Here is a 17,620-nt window from a genome sequence, read left to right as displayed (position 1 = left end):
AAAATACTCTGTTTATAGCAGTAGAAGGAGTATTTTCACCGTAAAAAGCTCTAAATGCACTGTACACCCCCTGACCAACACCAAACAGATACAGTAAGCGACTAGCTCGTAGACATAATGGAACATTTAGCAGCTAAATAGACAGATATTTCCCTCAGGAGTTGGTGGAAACCAAACCAAACCTGAATGTAGAGCAAATATTGGACTTAAATTAATTGAATGGCCAGAAACACGACAAAAAAAAAATTGTTGCTAATGTTTCTCCATGCAACTGTTTGCCAACATGTTTGCCATTACAACTTCATGACATGATAATACTGTATGCGACTGTTGTGTTCCACTGTCCTGATATAATATAAGACAAAATTTAAATGGTAGTATTATGTAAATATTCTAATGAAGAAGTGTTGCACTGGTTCTTTTACATGATGAGACTTAATAATAGGAAATGTTGTATTTTACTGCACCATGTTTGTCTGATATTTGTAGTTAGTAGCTGAATTGTTGAAATCATGATGCTGCATGTTGCATGATCCATTTACATTCAATATCTAGGATACGCTTATAAAGTCTAAACTGCTGTTTATAGTCATATTTGGATTTCCAGAATCATAAAATATTTAGAGGGTACTATTTTAACAAGAATTCATTCACAATTATTGTCTGTATGTTATACTTTCTTTTTTATACATATTGTACTGGTATTACTCAGTAGAATTTAATTTTAAGTGTCTATGACTTCAAAGGTCTTACATTACGACAACATGTTGTACAGGCCAATAATAGGTCCACCTATAGTATACAGTATGTATAACCCTAACCCTTACATGTAAATATATGTATTATTTACTCTTACTTGAACGTTTGATGCTGAAGTACAGATGGCCAGAAAATTTCCAGAAATTTACCAAAGTAATATTTTGACACTGTCTTCACTGCAATCAGAGGTGATGTGGCCCTTTGCCTTGTCATTTTTTCTCCAAATGCTGCTGCATGTTTTCTATTTTGTTTTCTTTTCTAATTTTACTTGTATATACCTCTATTATTTATTTATTTTACTTTGCGTACTTATCTGTACTTATTTTGGCCATTGTGCTGCTGCAACAACCAACATGCAACATCCCAACTGGGGATCAGTAAAGGTTTATCACATCATACTGTATCTTATGAGGAGCTTCGGTTTTGCAGAGCAAGATAAGAAGGGTAACAAATAAGATAAATGGAGGTTGAAGGTCTAGTTTTATAGCTAGGTACATTTTTTTTGATGAGATTGTAAAAACTTTTGAGGACATCGGTGCAATTGTGTAATAGTTCAATGTGAAGTGAAGGGTCATGCTTTGAGCTTCGATTAAATCAAATTGATTAGGTAAGAAAAATAACTCTTTTATTCATCTCAGGCCAGTGGAAAGTTTTTATAGTGTTATTGGCTCAATGAAGTTTCTGCCCTCTGTCAGATGGAGTTTCAACATCTAGACTTTGATCTCTTCTTCCTCTTCAGAAAAGGCATATGGTGTTTTGTGGCTGTGGGAAAGAGCAGGAGAGGTGGTGTTCTTGCTCATCATTGTTCTCTTTGTGAAGGACCCTCCACCATGATGACGAAACAGAACGTCAGCTGCTTTTTAGACCTCTCTGCCTCCATTGCAGGCTCTGCTCTCTGAACAGATCCACTGATTACATCTGGTGTCCTCAGTGACCTCCCCTCCTCCTCTTGCTCTGTCCTGTTAGAACTACAGGAGCCTCTCTACAGTTGGTCTCTCTGATCAGTTAAAAGGACGAATACTCACCTTGAGAACAATTAAGTAACCCACTAAGATGCAGAAACCATATAGCTTCTGTATAAGCACAGTTTTCTGTCTCCTGGAGGGACTTTGTGTTACAAACTGTCAGACAGTAGAAACAGTTTGAGATTACAGAGCGATGTGAGTCCAGACAGGAGGCAGAAAGGGAAATTAACAAAAGAGAGCATTTGAATATGAAGTGACTGGACTCCACAAATTGCCATGGTGTTTCATGGGACTCCAGTAAAATCCCTGATGAGGGTCTTAAGCTGGAAGTGGATGATCTGACAAAGTTGTACTTTATTCCACAAGTTTGTATTAGCATTACTTATTGGAATACACATTTTAATTGACTAAACAGTATGGAGTCTGTTGAGGAAATGAAGAAGCTCAGGGTGTCTATGACTTCAAAGGTCATACGTGACAACGGTATGCATGCAGACAGGGTTTTGGGGATGGCAGAGGTTCTTACTGTCCTGGTAAAAGTAATACATTTACAGTACATTTACACAGTGATGGAATGTAACTAAGTACATTTACTCAGGTACTGTACATAAGTACAATTTCGAGCCCACTTTACTTCACTTTGCAGTCAAAAATGGTACTTTGACTCCACAACATGTATTTGACTTAGTTAGTAGTGTTTCTTTTCTTTGCATATTGCATGTTGCATCTTACATAAACTTTTGATGCTGAAGTACATTTGTTGCCAGAAAATATCCAGAAATTTACCAAAGTAATATTTTAACACTATGTCTTTACTTTGACTCAACTATGACATTTGTGTATTTTTTACAACACTGCATTTACATCTGTGTTTTCTGGCTTGCAACCAGAGGTGATATGGCCCTTTGCCATGTCATTTTTTCTCCAAATGCTGCTGCATGTTTTCTATTTTGTATTATCTTCTCCTTTTATTTGTATATACCTCTATTATTTGTTTATTTTACTCTGTGTACTTATCTGTACTAATTTTGGTCAGCGTGCTGCTGCAACAATCAACATGCAAAATCCCCACTGGGGATCAATAAAGTTTTATCTCATCATACTTTATCTTATGAGGAGTTTTGGTTTTGCAGAGCAAGATAAGAAAGGTAACAAACAAGATAAATGGAGGTAGAAGTTCTAGTTTTATAGAGAGTGGTAAATATTTTTTGAGGACATCAGGGTAATTGTGTAAGAGTTTAATGTTTGATTGTGAAGTGTAGTGTCGTGCTTTAAGTTTCGATTAAAGTAAGTCAAGTTGATATTAGCAAGCAAAATAAATCTTTTATTTAAAGTGTAATAGATGATCTACTTCACCATTCTTTCTTTCAGGATTGCAATGAAAAAAAGATCAGACCACCATCAACAAGTTCTCCCTTGAATATTTAGCTTCCTTTTTTAGTTGTCATAGTTGACCTCATTTGTAATCAGCAAACAGACATTTCTCATCATAATAACTTTTTTTTGTTTATCGAAACAAACTAAACAAAGACTCATCGGGTTGTTCATCAGGACCCAGTTAGTGTTTTAGCATTTGGGTGTTCACATCAGGCTTAGGCAGCTGTTTGCTCACAGGGTAGCCATAACAACTTTACAGGCTCAATGACTCTCAAGGGAGTGAGAGTTTACTGAGTTGTCATTCATGTGACAGTTTCCTGAACTTAATCTCACATTTGGGACATGGCTGGATTACCAACTGAGCAAAGCAGGCAATATTTCAGTCAATATGATGTTTACATTGTGCATATTCTGAAATTAAATTAAATTAGAGCAAGTTATTATCAGAATTCAAGATTAAAGAGTTGATAGAAATGTCCTTGAATTTTATTTCAGGCCAAATTAAAGTAAATTATTTATTTACTTACACAGTTTGACAGCTGTTGAGGGAATTTGATGTAAGTTTAAAATGTTCAAAAAACAAAACAAAACAAAAACCAAAGCACAAATTTGATGAGACAACATGTCTAATGGAAATCAGGCCTTTATTACATCAGCCACATCATTTTAGAAAAATCTTAACTAAAACTGATAAAAGCTTGATAAACAATCCTATAAACACGCTGGAGGTGCATGAAGACTTCAGACTATCAGCTGTAATTGCACATCTGTCTTAGTTTTAAAACATGTTATTCCTGATTACTGTTAATTTGTTTACAATATACGTATAAGTTTTATCACAATTGTTACAAAACAGTAATGCTCAGATTTCAGTTTCACCTTAAACTCAGACTTTTTGACATAATATCTATAATAATGTAAAATACATTTAGCTGTAGAACATTGTGATGATGTAGTTACAGAGTGGAGAAATAGAAAAATCTTTTAAAGTCCATTCAAACTTCACTGTTTCCCAATTTATTCAGTTAACTGTTATGAGTATCATTAATGCAGGTGGAACAAACGTGATACACTTATCAGCTATACTGATAAAATTACAACTTTTTTATTAATAGTTTGTCTTGACAAGAATCCATGTTGTGGTGTCAAACTCATTCATGTCTTTGGAGTAGTTTAAATAATCTGTATAAAGTCATGGCAGCAAATAATGCAGTGAAAGGGGGAGGTCCAGGGTCAGCTCTGCATCCATCCTGCAGAGACTGAATAGAGATAAAGATGTGGTGGTTAATCAGTGATGCAGCCATGTAGATGCATGTGAGAGGAGAAGGAATGCTTTATGGAGGAACAACAGAATATCACACAATCTTCAGGTCCTTTGACCAGAAACAGCCCAGATCTCAGGTCAGTGCAAAGAAAGGAAATCCAACCTAAAACAGAAATATCAGAAATGATCCTATTTTAGTGATTTGAACAGTAAAATTGATGTCACTTTATAATATATTAAAATGTTTTTTTTTAGCACAAACAAATTTCACCTGGCTGGAAACCAGAGTTCATAGTTTGTATTTGAAAAGGAAGTTTAAAAAGTATGAGCTATAGAGTTACTGTATGTCTAGCAATTCAGTTCTTTCATCACAGGGTGGCAGTATGTAACAACCCAACAACACACTGCTGAAACTTCACTGCAGGGACAGACAGGTTTCTGTCTCCTAGATGGACTTAACATTACAAACTTCAGACAGTACAAAACAGGAGGAGATAGAAAAAGTAGTGTGATGCCACTGAACAGGGATGGAAAGGAGTGAACATAAAGTGAACGGAAACCAGAAATCGTCATGGTGCTTCATGATGGGAGTCCAGTAAAGACCCTGATAAAGGCCACAAGCCGAAACATGTTGGTCCAATAATGAAGCTGTTCTGTGTACCACCACCAGTGAAGTTTATTTCCTCTTCAGACTTTTTTCCTTCTCCATCTACCTTGAAGTTGGTAAAGCTCTTCCAGAAATCCCTACTCTGCTTCCACAGTCCAGTAAAGAGTGAGTGATGCTCAGCAGATAAATGTTTGAATTTCAGGTTATTTTATCAAGACAAAAATGAGAAATGGAAAGTTATATATACTTGAAATTAATTACTCTTTTATTGCTGTTTGTAATTTAAAGGCAGCCGACAAAACATAATTAGTGTTAAAAGGATCGGTGTAATGAGCTAAGGAGCATATTCACCCACTTACCCTCAGTGATATTCAGCCATGAAGGGAGTTTGGGTTTTGTTTGGAGAGGTTTTTAGATATCTGTGTCAGATATTTTCTACTAAAAATAAAAACATTTTCTCAAAGTATCTTCTCTGTTTTAGATTGTGTTGAAGCTGGCTGGAGACATTTTTGAAGTGGAGCTTCCTGACGGACAGGAAGTCCAGTTTCCTAACCGTGATAGCATGGATGTCATCAGCTACGTCAAAATTACCGGGGACTTCAACCGACTTCCTTCAAGATCTGCTGAGAGACACAACTGCTCTTACACATGTATCATTTGTTTATCAGTTTGATAAAAGATAAGACATTGAAAATTAGTCAGGTATTGTGAGAAACATTATCAATTAAGAGATGTAGATCTTCAGTGCATTGGGAATGTATCTTTATTTAAAAATGTCATGTTGTGCACAAGAATATTAAATGTTAAGATTCAACTGATCTGGTTTGGTTGTGTTTGAAGGGTTGAAGCCTAATCCTGGCTTTGAAAAACTGTTTCCCACAAACAGTAACACTGACTTCACACACAATATCAGTCTACTTATGACAGAGTAGCAGTCTGAGAAAGCAAACTGCATATAAAAAGCTTACTGAGATTGCCTGTGTAATCTGTGATTGGAATCTATTAAACTAATAGTGACTGTCTGAGACTTTACTGCTGCCTTCATTCATCGTGATCTGGGACTCAAAAATACACACAGTCAGAGAAGATGGCTATAATGGTTTTGCGCACGACGGATAAATGTCACAGAAAAAAGAAAAGATTGGAGACATAAGTGACACATGGTATGACAACGTAGATCGAGTTAGAGAACAAACTGCTCCAGCAAAAGGAGGAGCAGAAGAACTGGTCAGAATAATTTAGTCAGTTTAGTTCTAGAGCTGCATACTGTATACAGTATATTGATGGTTCAGAGAAACAGCAAAGATGTGGGTATGATGCCTGTGTATCATCAGAATCAGAATCAGAATCAGAAATCCTTTATTTGTCCCACAAACGGGGAAATTCCTTAGTCACCATCATCAGTGCATTTAGAATGAAGAAAATTAAAACCGGAAAAATTTACATTATTTTTCTCATTTTATCTTTAAGTGGAAAATTGAAAGAAAAACAAAACCAGTCGGGCAAACTGATGAGCAACAGACCAGCAAGTCCTTTCTTCTGCGAGGTAAATTACTGTTTGGTCAAAGGAGTCTGGTGGCTTAGAAAGGCTTCAGTTTCCTGTCAGAAACGGCTACTAAAGGCAAGATGCTGAAAATATTCTAAATATAGTGTACACGTCTTTGGTTGGGCCTTTTTTAGGTGTATTAAATATGTTTTGCTGCAGCCCCTGTCCACAGCAGTACATTGCTTAGCTTCTACACTCGTACCACTGCTGTTTCTCCAACACTGCTGGGTGCATGCTGACCGCCATCTACTGTAGGTAATACACCGACTATGGATAAGTACCTCATACAACCCCACTTGAATAATGATGCCTTTAAAAAGGTCCCATGAAACTCTGACAGTACGCTTGAAAGAATTAGAGCTGAGGCTGAGAGTAGTACGCAATAGAAACAGGAAATGACATTGAACTTTCACCAGGGACTTGAGTTCTGTCCAATCACAAACAAGAAGTGTTGTCCCACCTTTATCATTATATCAACTGTTGTGTTTTCCAAAATGTTGTTTTTTTTTGGGACTGTTGTGTTTAAAATAGTTAGCTCTGCATTTTTTTTTAGCCCGAGGGGAAGAATGTGTGTGTTTGTGTTAAACATGTTTATCTGAAGCAGAATTCTTGGAAGTTTTCAATGTTATAAATGTCCAAATGTTTTAATTTGAGCGCTGCTGGTTTGACTGGACAGTCAAACAGATGAAGAAGAAGAACTTCACTTTCTACCAGACAGTCACAAACCAGCATTATTATTGTACCATAATTCACCGCTGCTTCTTACCACATTCTGTTGGACAACCAGCCAGCACTTACACACACCTCAAGACTCAAGAGACTAAAGGAAGTTATATCTTAATCAAGAGTGAGTCTTTTTACTGCAAAGATTAAAAAATGTTGTTCAATCCATTTGAATGTGAAAGCAGAACTGATGATGATGCACTTTGTTCAGACAATAAAAGCTCAAAACTGATAACTTATTTCCCTTATTACACTGTATTTTGAAATTCCTTTTTCTACTTCTTTTTGTGTTTCTTGATTCCTTGTTCATCCTTTCTCTCCAGTCGAATAGTCTTCTTTTGCCTGAATTTTCCTAACTGAGTGAAATTACCTGCACCAAAGTGAAAAAACACAAACGTTGGCATGTCAGGCTGTGACTTGAAATCTAGAGGGACCAACTGACACTATTGTTCTTGTAAAGGCAACAATAAAGATGTTAATAGATGAAATGATGAAGGTCAGTTTACTGGGAACTTTCCAAATAGGCAGTGATCAGATTCAGAAAACAGATGAGTCACTGAGACACAGGTGCAGGAGAATGTAGCCCATAGCCAGTCCTGACCTCCCTGGTGCCCTAAGCAAAATAATAAGGTATGATAAGGGGCCCTATTACCTGGCCTGTGAGCCATGTAAACCTTTGCCATAGCCGTACAATCACACCTGATACCCCAGTGCTCCCACTACAGTCCTCCCCCCTTTGAAACAGCATGCTTCATCTGACGGAATAAGAATAACTAGACTTATACAGAAAACAACGAGGTATAAACAAATACAATATTTTCTATCTTAAGATCAATGAATATTAATACTAACAAAAATAAGACATTTTATAAAATACTAAAAAAGTGAGCTGTGGCTCTGCTGCCTGGTAATGATTACAGTCCTTACAATAATATACAAAAAGCTCTGGCTATACAGACATCAGCCTGTAGGCTATGGCTGCAGCTTTATGTCTCAAATAGTCAACTAAAACCTTTACTGTCATTTACTGAAGTATTCCAGAGTTGGAACCAACTACATTTACATCAAGCACCATACTTAAGTAGAAATTGGAGGAACTTTTCCATTTTATCCAACTTTAGAGCCTTTTTTTGCTCCACTGCACATCAGTCAAATATTGTACCATTTACTCCACCACATTTGTTTGACAACTTTAATTACTAGTTACCTTTTTAGCTTACAATTTTTCCATCCTTTATGGGTTAAGGAAACCCTACTTTTTAAGCTAAATAAACAATTTTAAAATCTTGGATTAGCTGAAAATGTATTGTCAAAAAGCTGAAAAAGTAGAAAGTTGACTTACATACTGTTAAAGCCCAGAGAGAGAAAAAAAATGTTAAATTAGTTAAAAATGTGGCAAATTCAACAATGTTTTTAAACCTTTTTTTCCCATGATGAACACAAGATGACAAGCTAGCACAACAGTGACCCCTGAACATGCAGAGCAACCACAGTGATATGAGCCCTTTGTCTCCCTCAAGACTGTCCCCAAGCGTACTGTAATTAGTGTCTGTAATGTAATTACAGCAAAAATTACAACTGTATGTCGCTATTGTTGTTGTTGAGTGTCTTTATAATAGGCGTGCATTGCAAGACAACATCTTCCATTCATCTCAGGGCCTCATTTGCTGACCAGTGTTTGTTCAAAATAAATATTCAAATAAGAAAACATTTCATATCTAAATGTATTCTTTAAATTCATAACATCAGACCAGACAACCTCTCTGTCAAGCAGCATTCTTAATCATAGAACCTCTTATTTTGTGGCTAATTTTCGGTGCCTTTAAGCCTAAAATCATTGGATGAAATCTTATTTGAAGCAGCTTTATGAAGGTTTAGTAAAAAGTCAAACTTTTGATGACTAAACTGTCAATTGTCAACTAAAACTGAATTAAAATGGTTTTCTTTAAGTAAAACAAGACCAAAATGTCCAGAGTTTTAATCAAACTAAACAACTGACAAAAAATAAGAAAAGGAGGTTGACTACATATGATTAAACTTAACATGGACACTTGATCTTTTCAGTGTTAATCTAAAAATAGCTGACAAAATTAACACTATTTGTGATTTTGGGTTATATAATTAAAATGAACTCGATTTAGTTTATAGCAGGTCTGTGACATATTTTGTGAAAAGAGGCAATCTGGTCTTTGTTTGAAGCCTTTATTTATTTCAGTTAAAGAAAATTTTCTTTTGACAAAGACATGACTGATATTTCTGTCAGTAACTCTGTATATCAATATACTGTAGCAATGCCAGGAGTACAATTAAAGAAATTTTTTTAAAAAGTCTATTCCAACATGGGCATGATAGAACATTTAAAATTAGATGCAGATTAGTGTAAGATTATCGAAATACTTGAGAAAGATAAATCATCAAATTCTGGAAAAGCAATCATTCAGCGTTATGCAAAATAAAAACAAAATTTGAAGAAAAAAATGTTTTATAACAAAAAAAAGGATGAGTTTGACAACAGATACAGCTCAGAAGCCAATGAGAAACTAAAAATGATTTTTTTTTTGGACGTGTCAATTTCAACAACTCTGTCCCTTTTCGTGAAACTTAACAAGTCTCAAATACAAGTTTCAGGCCCTTTTTTTGTAATCACAATTTCAGTAATTCAAACTCAGAACATCCACTTTATGACTCATCCTGTCAGTTATGTAAACTATTTTGTCTTTACATTTAAAGAAAATATCACCAATTTGTCTTTTGACAAAAATTGGAATCTGTGTAAAATTATTGAAATCTCCAAAAACTTAAGATAAACCATCATCTATCAAACAAAAAAATGAAGAAAAACATGTTTGTGTTACATGTAAAAATAATTTTCAGATGAGTTGGACGACAGACACAGCAAAATAATAAGAAAAAATAATTATATTCTGTTTTTCAACACGATGTCAACTTGTCACAAGTTTTTGTCTTCTCATGGAATTCAACAGTCTCAAATACAAGTTTCACGCTTTTTTATAATCAACGTTTCATTAATTCAATCTCAGAACATCCTATCAGTTATGTAAAAACATTAATTATTTAGTACATGTAAGGAAAATATCCCCACTTTTTCTTTTGGATAAACAAGGACTAGTTTAGACTAGAGTAAGTTAAAATAAAGTATCATTCATTAATTTCTTTAAAAAAATAATTCAAATGAATTATGAAGATGAAAATGTTATTGTTACATGTGAAAATGATTCTCCGATGACTTGGACAGCTAAAAGGTGAACAAAAGAATAAAAAATAATTCCATTGTCTTTCAACATATGTCAACAAGTTCTTCTCTTTTCATGGAACTCAACAAGTCTCATACAAACAAGTTTCATGCATTTTAACAATCAACAACGATCTTATGACTCATCTTATCTATCACTTATGTTACAGTGATTCTCTCATAACCCCTAAAAGAGTCAACAAAAGTAAAATTTCAGATATTTATATAAAACTCTTAAAGTAATACTAAACATGTTGCTTGTTATGACGCTTTTAAAGTGAACAAGGGAGGGAACCATTTCTTATTTCAAATGAATTACATTATATACACATAGAACAATATGCCTTGTCTCAACATCTTACTCTTTGAACTTTAAACAACTGTAAAAAGAAAATGTCAAGCATCTTGTATAAAAAATCATGCATCTCGAATGAATAAAAATATCATTATTTCAGCATACAACTTAGAATGGTTTCATGTCATGTCTGTTTGATGAGATTTTTAAATAATAATAAAATGAATAAAACAAGAGTCATGGCATAGCTCATATTCCTGTTTATAACTGAATGAAAATATGTACAAAAATACAATACCAGTCAAAAGTGTGGACACACCTTCTCATTCATGGTTTTTCTTTATGTTTATTATTTTCTACATTGTAGATCAATACTGTAGACTCCAAACTCAACTCCAAACTCAACTCAACTCATCCCAAACCATCTCAATTGGGTTTAGGTCGGGTGATTGTGGAGGCCATGTCATCTGACACAGCACTCCATCACTCTCCTTCTTGGTCAGATAGCCATTACAAAGCCTGGAGGTGTGTTTGGGGTCAATGATGGTCCCACTAAGCGCAAATCAGATGGGACTGCATGTTGCTGCAGAATGCTGTGGTAGCCATGCTGGTTAATTGTGCCTTGAATTTTGAATAATTCACCAACAGTGTCACCAGCAAAGCACCCCCACACCATCACACCTCATCCTCCATGCTTCATGGTGGGAACCACACATGTAGAATCCATTCGCTCACCTTTTCTGCGTCCCACAAAGACACGGCGGGTGGAACCAAAAATCTCAAATTTGGACACATCAGACCAAAGTTCAGATTTCCACTGGTCTAATGCCCATTCCTTGTGTTTCTTGGCCCAAGCACTTCTCTTCTTGTTGTTCTTCCTCAGTAGTGGCTTCTTTGCAGCAATTCGACCATGAAGGCCTGATTCACGCAGTCTCCTCTGAACAGTTGATGTTGAGATGTGTCTGCTACTTGAACTCTGTGAAGCATTTATGTGGGCTCTAATCTGAGGAGCTGTTAATTTGCGGTTTTCCTGAGTCTGGTAACTCTAATGAACGTATCCTCTGCAGCAGAGGTTACTCTTGGTCTTCCTTTCCTGGGGTGGTACTCATGAGAGCCATCTTCATCATGTGTTTGATGGTTTTCGCGACTGCACTTGAGGATACATTGAAAGTTCTTGATATTTTCCAGATTGACTGACCCTCATGTCTTAAAGTAATGATGGACTGTCGTTTCTCTTTACTAAGCCGAGGCGTTCTTGCCATAATATGGACTTGAACAGCAATTGAATAGGGCTATTCACTGTAATGAACTGTGTGCAAACCCTAGCTCTGCACAACACAACTGATGGCCTCAAACACATTAAGAAAGCAACAAATTCCACAAATTAACTCTTGACAAGGTACTGTATATCCTACAAGCTATAGATACCCCTTTTATACCTTTTATACTGATACTGCTTTTCTTTAAAAGATTGTTTCCCTTTAAATATTCACATACATATTGTATGCATCCTTGTCATCTTGTGAAGTAAAAAAAAAGGACATTTTTAATCAATCAAAAACATAATTGACTAATTCTGATCTGGCTCATATTTTTAGCTGTTAAAATATCTACTCATCAAAATATAATGGGTAGGTGCTTTTTCAGCAATTTTTAAAAGGCATCATCCTTATTGTTGCTCTCCTTTCCATATTTCATCCAGACTTTTAATAGCCTCTTTTTTGGAGTGTGTTCTCCACTCACTGGGAATTTCTCCTCTGCCGTGGAATTTTAATTCATAGTGGTCTTCAAGCTGCTGTTGAAACTGACACACAAACCATTTCCAATATATCAGCTTAGACTTATCAGAGATAATCTCCCATGTAGCATACTCCCCTCCAGCCTTTGGATACTCTTTATAAGGAATACTTTCCTCTGAATCATGATGGGGGTAGAAACTTTGATCACTTGCTACTAATGTTGTGCAGAAATCAATGACCAGTTCATCTGTGTATCTGGTGTGCCATCCTTTAATCCCAGAGGGTCGGTGAAAAGGGACGTTGTGTTTGTCAGGACTGTGATGAGCCAGTGTGTTGGTACGAACAGCTGCACAGAATGGACACTTCACCCAGCAGCAGTTACACAGGTGATCAATGAGGATTTGATCAGGCTGGTCCTTGAATTCCTTCATCTTATCCAGTGAGAGGCTACTCATCTCCTCCATGATGGATTTAAGGCCTTTCTCGATTTCTTCTTTAAGAAAGTCAAATTTGTTTATGTCGCTGAAGTTTTGACAACAGTGGTGAATTTTAATTCATTGTTCAGCAAACTGGAAAATGTCTTCAGCCAGTTGTGTATGTCTCCTTCCTGGGTTTTAATTTTCTCTGTTGCACCAAATAAAGCCCGACTCACAAGTCTTTTGATTTCTTCAACATTCTTCTTGAGTATATTCTGTGCTTTGTCTCTTTGCACTGTGAAGATGTACTTCTCCACTTCATCTTTTACGAAAGCCTCAACTTGCTTCCTTGGGTTTCTGATGTAGGTGATAAAACCATCAAAGTCCTCTTTCTCTGCCAGTGACTTCAACACATGTTTCTCTAAGTTCAACCTGTTCCCATTGAATGTTGGGATGTTGCACTTCATCTCATCAGAGAGGTCAATAGCAGTCTTGTTACAGACGGCCTCAACAGTGGAACTCTTCAGTTTTTCACAAATCAGTTCTCCAAACACAACAGCAGATGAACTTCCTTTACAGAAGCTTCTGAAAATGCTGTAATATCGCTCTTTCTTGCTTTCTAAATAAACAAGTTCATCGTTGTTCTTTTTGAATTTCTTGTGGGACTGACAGCCAACTCTGTGCTATGTCAAATGTATACAGCACAAGATCAACTGTAAACTCCTTCTTCAGAGTATATTTGCTCTTTGATTTAAATTCGGTCACCTTTTCTTTTACCTTGTTGGCCACTTCTTGTAAGTAAGCTTGATTGTAGCCTTGTGTAGCTACAGGTTTCTTCTTAATTATGTTTAAGGTCTGTTGTTCAACATCATCAATGAGGGATCAGATCAGTGCCTGTTCTTCGTGTGGCAGATGTTCTTTTCGTTTTGTGGATGATAAAGAGCTTGAAGACCCAAATCCCAATATTTTTTTAAAAGTCCTAACAAACCAAAGTCCCTGCTCTTTTGCGCTCTTGTCTTCTGTCTGATCATCTTGGGATCGTTGGCTTGTGTCGCTGGACTCTTGGTGCTTGGTGAGGGTCACATAATCACTGTAATTTCCATCCTTTGACATGTTTTTGTATCTGCCTTCATATTTTGATTCATTTATTTGAGTGTGTTCAATACCAAGCTCTTGAAGGATAGTATATTGATCCTCCTGATAGTTGATGTCCTTAATAGGTGTTGTGCCTACAGTTAACTCACTCACCCAGCCACTCCAAACTAAGTTGAACTGCTTTCTAAGTTCCTTTTCTTCTTTGACCTTGTCTTTTAACTGTTGAGCCAGATCTTTACTTTTTTGTAGCAGATTGTTCTCAAACTCTTCATTCTTATCATCAAGCTTTTTACGAGCATTCTTCTGCTGGATAACTTCATCCAGTTTTCTTTGGACTCCTCTCACTTGATCTTCGCGAAACTCCTTGATTTTGTTTTCAAATCGGCCTCACCACTGAGCCAACATTTCTTTGTCTCTGTCATCATTAAAGTATATTGTCATTGCTTTTTGGATTTCTTTATAAGTGTTGCTAATTTCTTTAGAAAGACAACTGAGCTCGATCTTGTCAAGTTTTCCATTTTCTATTCTGTTGTAAAGCTGGTTTTCAATGGTCAACATGTGGCTTCTCAGGGCCCAGGTCCAGTTCCCATACTGGACCTCAAGTTTTCTGTACACTGCAATTTCAAGCGTGTTTTTGAAACTGAAAACAAAGTTCTCGTTCAGCAGGGCATTCCACAGGTCATGAATTTTGCTTTTGAATTGTTTGAGAGTAATCCCTTCAGACTGTGAAGCTTTAGAGAGGATGAAGGTCTTCAGCTCTTGGATGCTCTCACTGTAACCTGGATTTGGAGGAGCCATCAGTGGACTTCCCTCCCACAGTTGGGCAAAGTACTTCACATCTTTTTGAACATCAAATGCAATGATGTCACTGAAGCACTCAGCATCACAACCCTCCTCTTTGGCTGCAAGTTGGGCCATCTGGTCCAGTTTTTCTTGTAGGTGTCTCTTTCCATCCATGTTCATCTCTGCAGCTGCAATATCTGTGACATTCTGATGAACAAACACACAACTTGGAGAAAGTTTAACTTGCTTCATCCTCATGAAAGCCTGAACAACAATCTGCAGAACATCTTGCATGTCAGCTGGATTCTCTCCAAAGATGTTGATCAATGTCATGTTTGTCAGACCAACAACAAATGTTGCCAGTTCATTGTCGTGGTGAAGAGTGGCGTTACCTGCCAACTCAAGAGCACGCAGTCCTTCTGTGTCCACCACCAGAACATAGTCAAACTGAAAGTCTTTCTTGATCTCCTCTGACACTCTGACCAGCTGCATGAAGGCACCCTTGGTGCACCTGCCAGCACTCACTGCAAACTGTAACCCAAACATGGCATTCAGCATTGTTGATTTTCCACTGCTCTGTATGCCTAAAACTGACAAAACAAAAACCCTCTTGTTGCCCAGTTTCTTGATGACTTCATCTAAAAGACTAGAGATCCATGTTAAAGGCACGTGACCTGCGTCACCATCCATCAGCTCCATTGGGTGTCCTGATATCATCAGCTCTGCAGCCAGCTCAGGGTATTTAGACCAGTCAGTCTGCCCACTCGTTGGTTGTTTCTTCAGAGATTTATGGGCTTCATAGATCTGTCCCATTTCTCTAAACATGTGCTCCAAGCCAAAATTTGCTGACTGCAGTTTTGTTGATATTTGTTCGAGCTCAATTCGCTTCATTTTTAGCTGATCAGATTTGTCATGCTTCTTCTTCAAAGCCAAGGCCTCAGACCATTTTTTATCATAGCTTTGGAGAATTGAAGAGAGATCGTCTGTGCAGAGGACATCGATTAAGATCTGAGTCCATTTCAGGAAATACTCTCTGTCTGTTGATTTCAAAGATGAGAGGCTTTCAATGAACAACTTCATCAGCTCACTGCAGGAAGTTTTGCATTGATCTTCTCTTATTTGCTTCAGTTGTCGTTTCTTTTCAGATTTCTCCCTCTCAATGTGTCCTGTGAGGCGATACAGTTCTTTGTTTGTTCTGCACCACTTGCTCCACAGTTGGCCTTGGCATTGGAGAAATGTATCTTTAATCTTTAGACCATCCATCCCCTGAAGCAACTTCACCATTTCCTCAGCAGCAGATTTCCCTTTTTGGCAGAGATGGTCATCTTCATCCACTCTGATTCCAGAGACCTCAGCCATGGTTTCAAGCTGGAAGGATGCATCTGATCCAGACAAAATGTTTCTAATGATCCCTTTCATTTCTTCAGAAACATTTGACTGGCTTCTGTCCTTCAGACCCATTTTGTGTTTTCCTTTTGTCAACTGAACTGCACCACTATCATTATCAGCAATGAGAATAATGAGAGGCTTTGGAGACTTGACAAGCACTGAGATAACTGTTGCCCTTTGTCACCTTTATCCACAGTTGGTACGAGAACAACATTGACTGAAGATTTTTCAGTCAGTATGTCACGCTGTTTTTCATTTAACAGAGCATCACCATGAAGATTACAGAAGGCAATGCAGTCAGTGAAGGCATCATTGAGTTTTCCAGCTGGGCAGTACCAGGCAATCTCTGCCACTCCATCCATCAAATGACGAGACTTTGTGCTACCTGGACAGTTTCTGTGGAAGAAGGTGTTGTGACGGTTGTTGATCAATGTGTTCATCAGCTGAGATTTAGATTGAGACAGTGAACCCAGACGGAAAAATGACACCATGGGTGTCTTAGCATTGCAGATGGGAATAGTCTTCATGGTGACAATGTTTGAATTATCTTTGGTTTGAGTTATCTTCCATGTTTTTCTTATTTGTCTGAAAGTCCACAGAGGACATTCAATGTCCAATGTGACTGGGTCAGGAACAAGCAAAGGTACAGCGTACTGACATTGTGACAGCTTTGTAATCATGTTCTGCTTAAAAAAGCTGTCTGAGCAGTGAAATACTGCCATCTGAACGTCCATTGGATGCACATGAGACTGTTTTGATTGATCAGAGTCGACACTGGTGCCATAGAGATTCTAAAGCACTTTCTTCTGTGTAAGGAATCTCTGGAACAGGCTTTGAATGGCTGACCTCAGGACTGTCTTGTCTTACAGGAATATATCTGGCTCTGTAGTCTAACATCATCAGCCTGTGAAGAAAAGTATGAACTAGATTTTTCTCACATGTCTCATGATCCTGTTTCACAGGTGGACCTATCTGAAGAAAATCTGCTGGTGAAAACTTCTGTTGATGTTTGTCTTGAAGGTGAAGTCTGCCGAGCAGCTCTAAAGATCTTGTTAATAAAGTTAGGAGACACTTACCTCATCCTTGTTTCCACACAGATTCATATCTGAAGTACCTGCAGTAAAATAATTAACTTCATCATAAGAAGGTCTGAGCAATGTGCTATTGGACTGATGTATTTTTTCCATTTTATCCTATAACATTTTAATTTATATATATAGATAATTGGGTGGGTCATTTAGATATGTTTTTTGAAAGTTTCATGTTATTGCACTATTAAATAATGTTAATAATAACAAAATCTTACCGTTCTCTTTGGTTGCAGATGGTACAGACTTGATTTCAGAATCTCCTGTTACTGGTGTGTTGTTGTCATTCTTCTCGCAGTGTTCAACATCAGCAGGTTTATC

General features: G+C 37.0%; 1 pseudogene; it reads right to left on the bottom strand.

Moving 5' to 3' along the window:
• Positions 1–12,458: 12,458 nt before the first annotated feature.
• On the bottom strand, positions 12,459–17,292 carry LOC141019162 (interferon-induced very large GTPase 1-like; annotated as a pseudogene).
• Positions 17,293–17,620: the final 328 nt, after the last annotated feature.

This window comes from Pagrus major, chromosome 23 (genome assembly GCF_040436345.1).
Source record: "Pagrus major chromosome 23, Pma_NU_1.0".
NCBI classification, from domain to species: Eukaryota; Metazoa; Chordata; class Actinopteri; order Spariformes; family Sparidae; genus Pagrus; species Pagrus major.
The sequence above is the reverse complement of the archived record's forward strand: the minus strand, read 5'-3'. Positions and strand labels throughout refer to the sequence as shown.